Source organism: Rousettus aegyptiacus, unplaced genomic scaffold, assembly GCF_014176215.1.
Source record: "Rousettus aegyptiacus isolate mRouAeg1 unplaced genomic scaffold, mRouAeg1.p scaffold_m13_p_15, whole genome shotgun sequence".
In the NCBI taxonomy this organism is placed as follows: Eukaryota; Metazoa; Chordata; class Mammalia; order Chiroptera; family Pteropodidae; genus Rousettus; species Rousettus aegyptiacus.
In genome coordinates, this window is record NW_023416290.1 from 56,235,580 (window position 1) to 56,247,069 (window position 11,490).

General features: G+C 56.2%; 1 long non-coding RNA gene across 1 annotated transcript; it reads right to left on the reverse strand.

The window, feature by feature from the left end:
- Window positions 1–6,885: 6,885 nt before the first annotated feature.
- On the reverse strand, window positions 6,886–11,248 carry LOC107511333. The gene is made up of 3 exons (XR_001597058.2): window positions 10,430–11,248; window positions 10,185–10,301; window positions 6,886–9,534 (listed from the first exon to the last, which is right to left on the reverse strand). It is a non-coding gene; the product is annotated as an uncharacterized LOC107511333 (long non-coding RNA).
- Between the last annotated feature and the right edge of the window lie 242 nt (window positions 11,249–11,490).

An 11,490-nucleotide genomic window follows, 5' to 3' on the forward strand; every position in this document is an offset into this window, starting at 1 on the left:
TCAGATGAGATGATGGCGTATAAGACAATGTCCTTATTTTTAGAAGATATTTGTTGAAGCATTTAGTGGTAAGTGGTCCTGGCGTTTATATCTTACTTTCAAATGCTCCAGCAAATATATATATATATATATATATATGAACAATGTTTAATCTTAAGAAGTATGTATAAGAACAATCACTGTACTGTTCTCAAAAAATAAAAATAAAATAAAAACATAAAACACAGGTACAGTGCCCAGAAAAATGAGATGCAGGCTCTCTGGGTCCTCTCTTTGTATTTCATTAAGATCCTTAAGAAAATGATGGTTTGCCTCAGTGGCACTCTGGGGTTCAGGCCCATTCAGAACTGGTGGTGGTGGCATCTCTGGGGCTGGGGTATGGCAGGGGGATGCTCCCTGTCACGGAGTCTGAACTCTCGTCTTATGCATCCCACAACCTCATCTGGAGCAGCCCTCAGATGCAATTTAAGGAACCTCGCTGAGGCCTGGACCGGCCCAGGCTGAGAGCCCAGCAGGCCTCCTCCCAGGGCGACAATGGAAGGATCTAGCTACGCGTGATCTGGGTACGTGGGCCCAGCCTGGCCGCATATCCTCTCTGGCCTCCCTTCTCCGCCCTGCCAGCCTGTCCGGTCCGCTGAACACATGTCATCACGCATTTGAGGCTGGCGATCGTTTTCTAGGGCACGGCCTGAAAAGTGGGGCGCAGATCACTATTGATTGGTAAAGACTGAGTGCGTTTCCCTGTGGGGATGGAAAGGTCATTGGCAGTTCATTTATCCACTCACCCAGTTAGTTATTCATTTATTCAAGGAACTGGCTCAAATCAAGTGTTGTTGATCCGGTGTTTGGAAGATAAATACAATGTGGTCTCTCGTCTGGAGGCACTCAACATCAGCGCAATCAAAATAGATGATGACGTCCATCCCGGGCATGCTTTATAGAGGTAGGCATGGCCCGGGGGACTAAAGAAGAGGTACCTGATCTGGCGTTGGGTGGGGGACGGGAAAGGGTGGGGGCAGGCAGGCCCGACAGATGGGCTGAGGAAGTGATGTCATCAACAGCAGTAAGCAATGTTGAACTCACCAAGCAAGGTTCTTATTCACGATGATGTGGCACATTCTTCATCTTCTCTCCTCCTTCCAGCAACCCTAAGAAGACCCAATTGTCATCCCCAGTGGCACAGCAAGAATTCGGTCCCAGAGCTCTGGGCACCAGGATGTGCAGCTCTTTCCCCCGCAAGGGTGGCTTGAGAGGTCTTGGTTGACCTTGATCCTGAGCCAAGGTCATCTGGGCAGTGGAGTGGGGGATCTGGGAGGCAAGGAGCGAGTATCTATTTTTTTTCTTCTCTAGTTAAATACAAACCCAAATTAGCAAAAGTGCTGCCTAAGTCTTAAGCCCACGTGCACTCAAGGACATGTCCCAAGGCATTTGCTGGGCTCACCAGTCAAACTCCTCTGAAGACAGGGCCAAAGTTGGCAAATATATAACCAGGGAGGGGACAGGTGTATCCACGCTTCCTGGACCCTGCGCAACTCAGCCCCAGAGCTGATGCACGCATTCCTGAAAAGTGCTGTGTGAGGTTCCTGCCCCAGCCGCCTCCCCTCCCCCGCCGTGGTCTGGGGGTGCTGTCGGGCAGCGCCAAGCCTGAGGGCGCAGGCTCCATCCTTATCTGGACCCTAAGTGCTGGTCGGCTTAGGTGTAGACATCTCATGATTGAGTCAGAAGCCCTTAGTTGTAGAGTTTATTGTCCTTCCTTTACAAATGGGGACGCCTAGCAGAAAAAGGGTGCAGACTTGGCCTCCTGACACCCTCAAGTGTGGGCCTCGCCCTTCCTACCCTAGTCTTCCCTGGCTGCTACGAGGGACTGGGTGGCTCGCACGACAAATACTCACTTCTGCACACTGGGAAGTTCAAGATCCAGGCGGGTCCGGTTCCTGGTAAGCGGTTTCAGTTACACACAGTCAACCCCGGTCCCAAAATATTAAATGAAAAATTGCAGACATAAATAATTCGAACCCGCCAACCCGCCCCGTCCCACGTGGCATGTGAACCGCCCCCTACACCCGGCCTCGTGCGTCACCCCATTTCACACCCGGGTACACCAAGGCCCAGGGTCGTCCCGTACCTACACCCACCCGGCCGAGAAGGGAGAGTTGGCGTTCCAACTCAGATTCGAGCTGCAAGGCCTACATTGGTCCCCCTCCCCTTGACCTCCAATCCCAGAGAGGCCTCCATGTCTCCTGCCCCCAGATCTCTGTAATGGCCTGAGTCCTCTACCTCTGGGCTCCCTCCAGGGGCTGCGAGCACTGTCCATGTGGCACCGGGACCCCCTGTCACGTGCTGAGCACTTCCCACCACCACGTGGGCTCCCAGGGTTGGAGGGGAGGCGGGTGGGTCTAGTCCCTCTCCTGAGGGATCCCGCCACCAGGGTGCACAGACTCTGGGTCTCAGGAGCACATCAGAGGGCAGAGACCGGGCTGGGAGAGCAGTGACTTCCGTCCGGACCATTCGCTAACCCCCAGTGACCGTGGGCTGGGTGGTTGTTCACTCATCCTGTTTACTTCTCTGTACAATCAGCGAGAGCTTCAGGAATGGTGGACTCGCAGGCAAACGCACTGGTGTGTTCCTTTCTTTCTTCGCGACACCACCCCCCAACTAGCAATTAAAACAAAATAAAAAATCAGTACGGCTTAAGTAAAAATCTGGCTGTCCAAGTTTTTGCTGGAAAACGGGAGCTGGTGTCGCTGGGCCCACATCCCTGCAGGGCGGACGTTGGCCGGAGCAGAGTTTTGGTCACTCCTGTGTCAAGATGCCACTAGGCCCTACCATGTCCTCCAGGCCAAGAGTCAGCTGCCCTTAGCGATGTGCTTGGCATAAGTCTCAATATCTGTGTCTCTCTAAAGCGAGAGGAAAAAAACATTGACGGAAGATTAGTGTAGGCAACAGGACTTTTCTCATTTTGTTCTCTCTCTTTCCTCTTTTTTAAATTTTTTTTTTCGTTTTTGTTTGTGTGCACACACCGGGGTAGAAATAAAAACTCTTCCTTTTAATAAGCAAAGCGGGTCCTTCATTTCCACTGTCTGCCCTCCGTCTGCCCCTGGAGGCCCCGGAGGCTGTGGCCCAGGACTGGAGGGGTTGGAGGTCCCTTCCCCGGGGACGGCCTGGACAGCAGCTGGCTGACCACATGGCCACCCAGAGGGTCAGCTGCCCCGAGGTTGAGTCCAGAATGCACTGTTTTGTTGTGTGATTAACACACAGTGTTCATTTTTAGGGCCTGACGGGAATAGATGCCAAGAGCATTCCTGAGGGGTCAGAAGGGAGCGTGTTTACTGTCAAGCTGTGGAAGGAAGGAAGGGCTTTTAATAAAGCCCTTGGGTGATGCGTTCAAGACCCAGGACTCAGCAAACCCTCACTGAACACCTCGTGTCTGCCAAGCCCCGGGCTGGGCCTGCAGACGCAGAAACACTGGTTAGACGTGAGCCTTGTCCCTGGGAAGCTGCTGGGCTCGGGGGGAGGCTGACCGGCCAACAGACAAGCCCCAGGGGGTGAGCGCAGTGCCAGCGGTGAGCACAGGGCACTGGGGGGCCGGGGCGGGGAGGGGCCAGGGAGCACAGTGGAAGGACGCGTTCACCTCCCCCGGAGGCCCATCTACAAGTGTCTCCTTTTGATATCAATAATTTCTTTTCCTGAATGCAAGACAAATTCATTCTTCTTTCCAAAAAGGTTATGACATGTGTGAGTTCGACAATAACCGTTCTTCAGAGATAGCCAACGACCGGTGTTGGCCGCGCATGTTTCGCCGGCATTTTCTTCCCGGCGTCGGGGCCCCTGCGACCCCTGGGGGCTCCCCGTGTCCCCGCCTGCGAGGACAGCGCGGCATGGCCTCACTTGTTTAACCCCCACAGCAGCTCCGTGCGGAAAGTACCATCGGGCACGGAGAACGCGGGTCACTTGGACCAGGTCACATAGGAAGGGAGTGGCAGAACTCAGACACCTGGCTCCAGGTCCGAGCCCTTAACCCTGAGACCCGGGAAGTCAGGAGCTCGCCCACCCTCGTCCTCACCCACACTCACCCAGCCAACGTGGGGGGGACCAGGTCTGCACCCGAGCGATCCTAGTTTAGGAGACTTGGACTTAACCCCGCCCTCCGCCGCCGTCGACATAGTGATTTAAATACATACACCTGCATCAAAACGTTCTCGACCCAAACGACCTCGCGGTGTACTGAATACTCTGCACTTCAAGTAGGTCTCGTGCCCCTTCCCCGCTGCCGACAGCGAATCCGCCTCCTTCGTGTCAAGGTCTGTGGGTACCCCGGCTTCGAACGCGCTGCGATTGATCTGACCATCTCCTGCTTATGGTTTCTTTGGGTGGTTTCCAATTTTCTGCTGCTACAAACGATGTTTCCCCAGAGATCTCGGCAGGGGCTGATGAGTGTTTCGGCAAGACGGATTCCTCGAGGAGGAACCGGCTGGGCCCACGGTGTGGACACGCAGCCCGGACAGGCCGGCCAGGCTGCCCGCTGGGAAGACGGGCTTTACCCGCTGTGGCCAGCGGCAGGACCCCATTGCGCAGCCTTCACGTGCTTTGCATTTCCTTTTTTTTTTTTTTTTTTTTTATCTGTGCTCTCAGATGGCTCTGAGAAGGTCATGATTTGGAAAAAAAAAAAAAAAAATCGATCATGCAAATAACAACAGCCGCGCTGTGGTCAGCAGCTGCCGTTCCCGGGAGGCCACGCCCGGCCGGCGGTCCTCGCGTGTAAGTGGCACCGAGATGCCGCCTCCTCCGAGCAGCCCGCACGCGCCGCCCAGGGAGCAGAACCCCAGCTGGAGTTCAGCCTCCGTGCGTGCGGGGCACAGCCCGACCAACTCGTCGCTGGTTCTAGTCAGGGTGGCGAGGGAGACCCAGGCTGCCTTGATTCACGTCCAGCCTTGAAGTCCTGTGAATCCTGTGCCCTTGGATGTGCCTCTTAGACCCCGTGTGTCAGTTTCCTGGTGCGGAATAGAGGCTGATGATAACGGGGTGCCTCCCGTGCAGGGCGGCAGCGGTGAGAATTAGGGTGAAATATCTAACGCCCTTAGAGACACGTACAGCAAAGAATCAGCGGGCGTTTGCTAACAGGCGGCTGACAATCCCGCGGGGCGGGGGGCTGGTTACTGCGGAGGCCCCACTGTCCCTCGAGTCTGCCGTTCTCCACCACGGAGGCTTCCTTGGGCCTCGAGGCAGCACACTTATTGGGAAGAGGCTGGATTTGGGGACCAGAGAAAAGGAAGCTGAAGCCTTGACTGTCCCCTAATCTATGTGACTTCGAGCGACTCACTTTTCTGATCTAATCTCTATGTCTCAGAGTTCTGTCTACATTTCCAAGACCCACCCACGTGCCTTGCTGAGACGGGCACCAACGGGCGTTGCTTCCTCCACCGACTCGGGGCCTCAGGAGTCGGGGTAGAAGGAGCGGGGAGCGGGGTGTTGGAGACCAAAAGGAAGGAGGGGAGTGTAGAAAGACTCAGAAAGGAACACGTGTTTTTGGCTCCCCGCCTTGCCTGAGCCCTCGCTGGTGGCCTGGCCAAGCCCCTCTGCACAGCCAGCCGTGGAAGCACCCAACGCCAAGGCTCCGGCAGGCTCCAACACCCTCGGGCGCAGCAGGCACCCTCTTCCAGCTCAGCTCATCCCGCACCATGCAACTGTGAGCCTCCTCCTCCTGGAAGCTCGGACCTTTTCACCAAGGTGGGATTGCGCCCTCCCAGGGGCTCCCACAGCCTCCCCTGCACCTTTCTGCAGGTGCTTTGATTGCACCTAGCTTTCAGCCACCCGTGAGCAGCTTCTATATGCCCCAGAGACAGACTGAAGACGTCCCAATGGCAGAGGCTGGTGGATGCGAGGTGGGCATTGGAGCAGTAGGCAGTTTGGGGGTTCGGTTCCCAGCTCTACCCCAGGATCCTTGGGTAAGGCACTAGCCACCTCTGCCTTAGCATGGGAGCGCCTTCTGCTCCCTGCCCTGTGCCTGGCAGGCTGCGACGACCCTCGCGGGCCCTCAGAGCGGAGAGATGAGCTCTTCTCCCTCCCCTCCACTTGTGGAGGAGGACGCAGCGCAGACTCGGAGGTAGCGAGAGACTTGCCCAAGACGCAGAGCTGACCTCTGACCCCGCGCGTGCACGTGCGTGCTCCGGCTGCCACGGCCATGCCGCGCATCCGCTCCCGCATAGCCCCGCGTGGAAATCCAGGAGGGGCGGTGGCTGCGGGCGGGCTTTGCATTCTATAAAACACGGCATGTGGATTTCGAATAAGGGCTTTGACCTAGCCTCCGTGGGTAGCTATTTATTGCTTAGACTCAGCATGACCTGGGCTTTGCAGTCTGGCTGAGGCCCATGACAGAACCTGTCCCTGAGCCCGGAACCCCAGCCAGGAAGAGAAAGGGCGGAGGGCAGAATTGGGGATGTGTGCGCTTTACCTTCCTGCTCCGCCCTGACTCTCAAGCCCTCGGAGTCACACTTTCCTCCCAGGCTTTCTGCGAAAATGTGGAAGCAGCGTGTGTGAACACCTTGCCCCAGATCCAACTCTTGCAGAGAGAGCGATCGAGAAAATTCACTGAATTTGCCCCCGGGCAGGCACATTAATCATGTCCCCAAATCTTCACAGCCACCCAGAGGTGGGTCCTGTTACTGTCATCACAGAGGAGGAAACTGAAATTTAGAACAATGTGATCATCTCAGTGTGCGTGGTGGTGCATGGCATCACACACACACACACACACACGCGCGCGCACACACACACGCAGGGGGTGAGCACGAGGGCTCAGAAACACAGCCTCGGGGGCAGGCATGACCTGGGTTGATGCCCGTTCTCCACGGCTGCCTGCCCCGGGCTGTTTACAACTTCGTCCAGTTGTTTCCCCGCAGTGGGGACCAGCCCACACCTGTTTTACGACTTCCATTTATAAACAGAGCAAGAGTCCAGTCCGATCAGGCCTGACCCAGCAGACAGCCTGTGGAATGACGAACATCTCTGCTTATCTCTGTAGGGGCCCCACGCGATGCCTCCCACAGGCAGAAACTGCCTGAGCCGTGGTGGCCCCGTGAGGCGAGGCAGCCCAGAGAAGGGTGGAAGGGGTCCGTTCCTGCAGAGTGTTTATCTCTCAGCCCGCCGGCTCCTTCCCTCGAAGCGGACTGGCCCAGTGGAAGAGCATGTCAGTCACGGGTCCCTGGGCCAACCCTGAAGCACTGGCCGGGTGACCTAGAGCAAGGCCCTAAACGGACATCTCTGAGCCTCGCTGTTTTCAAGTTGGACAATTGTATACCCAGCTGGGTGGTGAGAATTAATAAAATAGAGCAAAAACACTGCTAGCAGATGGACAATGTTTGATTTATGCTAATTTTTTCTTTTCCTCACTGTTAGAAAGAAATAATTTTATCAGTTCTTTTTTTAGACATGCATTTCGGTCTGGAGAGACATGTGTTTGCAAGACATCGCTCCTGGGAATGTGATTAAAAAAAAAAAAAAAACTGCGTGTTGCTTGCTTCTTTGTGAGTCTACATCTAGGAGCTTACTAGACCCCTTCCTCGTTGCATTATTTAAGCCTGTAGCATTTATTGTGCGCCACTGGAAGCCCAGCCGGGAGCCAGGGGCTGGGTGTTGAAGAAACCCTGGTCTTGTCTCCAGAGCTCACGTTCCAGCGGGGGAGACAGGCGGCACCACCAAAATGGACCGTAGGGACAGGCACCCCCTGTAGGTATCCCCAGGGAGTTATTGTTCTGGACTGCGGGGATGTGGGGACGCTTTCGGGAAGAAACGGCATTTTAGGGGCCCTCCAAATATGAACGAGGCCGTTAGAGGCATTCAGGCATAAGGAACGGCAAAAGCATGGTGATGGTGTCGCATCCGGAACGGCAGTGTAGGACCGTTGTTTTCGAATGCGAGTGAGCTTCAGTGTCACCCGGAGAGTGTGTGAAAACGCAGATCACGCAACCGAGGTGCCCTCCGGTAAGCGAACGGATAAATAAATGGTGGTGCATCCAGACAACGGAGTGTTATTCGGCGCTAAGATGACATGAGCTATCAAGCCATGAAAAGACGTGGAGGGACCTTTAATGCATATGACGAAGCGAGGGAAGCCAGTCTGAAGAGGCTACATGTACTCTACGATTTCAACTGTATGAGGTCCTGAGAAAGATAGGACTACGGCGATAATAAAAAGGGGATGGGAGGAGGGAGGGATGAGTAGATGGATCACGGAGGAGTTTTAGGACCGTGAAACTACTCTGCATCATACGCTAGTGGTGGGCACACGTCACCATACATTTGTCTAAACTCATGGAATGCACAGCACCAAGAGTGAACCCTAATGTAAACCATAGACTTTGGGTGACAATGACGTGTCAAGGTGGGTTCCTCGATTGGAACAAAGGTACCCCTCTGGTGGGGATGTCGATAATGGCGGAGGCTGTGTGGGAGCCGGGAATAAATGGGAAATCTCTGTACCGTACCTTCTACTCAATTTTGCTATGAACCTAAAACTGCTCGAAGGACTAAAATCTATTAATAAAGCTCACACACAGATCACCGAGCCCACCCCAGAGTGTCTCAGTGCAGCTCACGAATTTGCATTCCTAACAAGTTCCCAGTGATGCTGATGCTGCTGGTCCACATGGGGAAGAAGACATGGCAGAGGAGGAAAGAAGAGAGATCAGGTGCAGCCTGAGCGCCTGGCCGCGTGCAGGGCGACGATCATACACAGGGAGCTCTGGCTACGGGCCCCCGAGCGTTTGCTAGTTCCTTCATGAAACAAGTGTCTGTTGAGCCCCACCATGTGCGAAGACTCTGGTGGGCTGTAGGTAGACAACGGTGAAGAAAACAGTCTGATCTGCACCACGATCTTTACCCGCCAGAGGCTGCTGTCATATGTGATACTGTATTGCCATCAGGGTGTAGTATGTGGGACTCTGCAGGTGGGATTCGCTGTCGACAGGTGTGGCCCTAAGCAGACCACCTGCAGGGTTTGAGTGATGGGTTGCCATGGAGCTGACTTCCCTGGCAATGATGAGTTGGAATACAAGGTTAGCCCTCCACCAGAGACCAGAAATGACCATGACCGGGAGAGAATTTTATTCCCCTCTCATGCAACAGTGCAGGCTTGGGCAGTCCATGGCTGAAATGGCTGTTCCGTGTTGTTGGTGTTGTTTTGGGGGGGATTGTGGGGGCCTGGCTCTTTCCCTCCACTGCTCTGCCATCCCTGCTTCAACCCACGGGGCTGGAGATCGCGCCCCTGGGGCCGCTCGCATGGGACGCGGTGAGACTGGCCCTCCCTGGAGCAGTGTGATGCCGCAGCTCACCAGCCTGTCCACGAGGAGCAAAGGCCAGAACGAATGGGGGGGGGGTGGCGCCCCTCCCCTCCAAGGCTCACCCTGGAAACCGCACGTCTCACCAACCACACGCCACGTCACGGTGCCTCGCCCGGCTGCCACGGAGGTTGGGATGGGAGTCGATGACCACGATCTGCCATCTTTGCTCTCTGGAATGTCACCCTCTACCATCTTCCTGCCGAGGCACAGGTATGGGAGATAATCGTTCTGTTCCATCAAAATTCTTTCCAAACATTCTGGAATCTAGACCTGTTGTTCCCAATCCTAACTATGAATCAGAATCACTTATTGTGGGGGCGGAATGTTCTTAAAATACCAACGTCCAGATATTTTTGCCAGAAAACCAGGTTTAAGTTCATCGGGGTGGGGTTGGGACATCAGGAATTTTATAAACCCTCCAAGAGATACGGGCGGGAGGCCAGGGTTGGGAAGCCCTTAACCGAGATCACCTCCCATTTGCTTTCCCTTTATTATGTGGCATTGACACTGACCAAGGGGCTGGAACATTCCACCATATTACAGAGGAGGAATTCGGTGATGCGCTTTGAAAACTTGAGTCCGGGATGCGCGTTAACCACTCAGCTTGTCATAAACACCCAGCTTTTACCTAGCTCTTAACGACTTCCCTGCTTCCCTGAACAGGACCTCCCTCCCACTGACCCTCAGGGGCCGACGGTTTGAGAATCAACGACCAAGACTCCTGTGATTGGGGTTCAAGTCACAGTACGCTCTTGGAGCGAACAGGGAAAAGGGGAGGCTACCAGGAACGATGCGTAGACACAGGTGCCCGGCCATCCGCGCACGCGTATACAGGTACATACTCACCCTATCCTGTGGGAGATGCGATTCGCAACGGTTGGTCGGGTGTTTATTCCCCACATTTATTAGTATTGCTCACGGGCATGCCATGACCTCAGAAGAACGTTTTCCTGTTATCAATTACTGCGTGACAAAAAACGTGATAGTTTAAAATGAAATCGACTCGTTATTTCTCATGATTCTGTGATGCGGGCTCAGCTCAGCGGGGCGGTTCTTCTGCTCCACGTGGAGCCCGTTGGGGCTACACCCACCAAGACGGCGTCTTCGCGCCCACATCCGGCCCTGATCTGCGGTGGCGGGAACAGTCGGGGCCGCTCTGCCTGGCCAGGTCTCCCCTTCCAAGCGCCCCGCCCCCGCCCCATGCAAGGAGCGCGAGGGGCTCCTCACAGCGTGGTGAGCTCGGAGGCTTCACGCTTCTCACGTGGCAGCTGGCTTTCCGGAGCAAAGAAATGGGCGGTCATAAGGGCTCCCCATTCTGCTGGTGGAAGTGAGTCCAAAGCCAGCCCGGATTCAAGGGGACGGAAAGCACTCCACTTCCTGATGTGAGGTGCGGCAGGTGCGCACAGGTGTGTGAGTGGGGGTGGGGGGGGTGTGTGGCCTGCAGGAAGCTACCTTTGCAAGTTACCCTCCGCAGGAGAGGGGATGCTGTTTTACTTCGAGGGGTACGCACCGATAAGGGTGCACGTGAGTAAAGACCGGGAGGAGGTGAAGGGACCAGCAATGCGGACATCCGGGAGGTAACGGGAGCGGCAGGCTCGGAGGCCCCAGTCAGAAACGCGGCGTGTCCAAGGCCCCGCGGCACAGCCGCCGTGGCCGGGGCAGGGGGCGCCAGGGCTGGAGTGGGGGCCACGGGACCGGAGGGGTCCGCCGGTTGGCAACAGGACGTGGTCGCCGTCGTTCACGCGGGCTCTGGGCCCTCGCTTGGTTTGGACACTGAGTAGCTGTGATGTTAGGGGACCGGGTGTCCCAGTTTGCCCAGGGTTTAAAGAATTCCTAGAATGTGGGACTTTCAGGGCTAAATCCATGAAACGCACACAAGGTGATAGAGGTGAAGGCAGGGAGGCCTCGCGCGGGAGGCCGCTGCGGGGCTGCGGGCGGGGGCGGGGGCTGCGCGGGGAGCAGGGGCTGCGGGCGGGGGCGGGGGCTGCGCGGGGAGCAGGGGCTGCGGGCGGGGGCGGGGGCGGGGGCGGGGGCTGCGTGGGGAGCAGGGGCTGCGGGCGGGGGCGGGGGCGGGGGCGGGGGCTGCGGGCGGGGGCGGGGGCGGGGGCGGGGCCGGGGGCGGCCCTGCTGGCGTGGCGCACAGGACCATGTC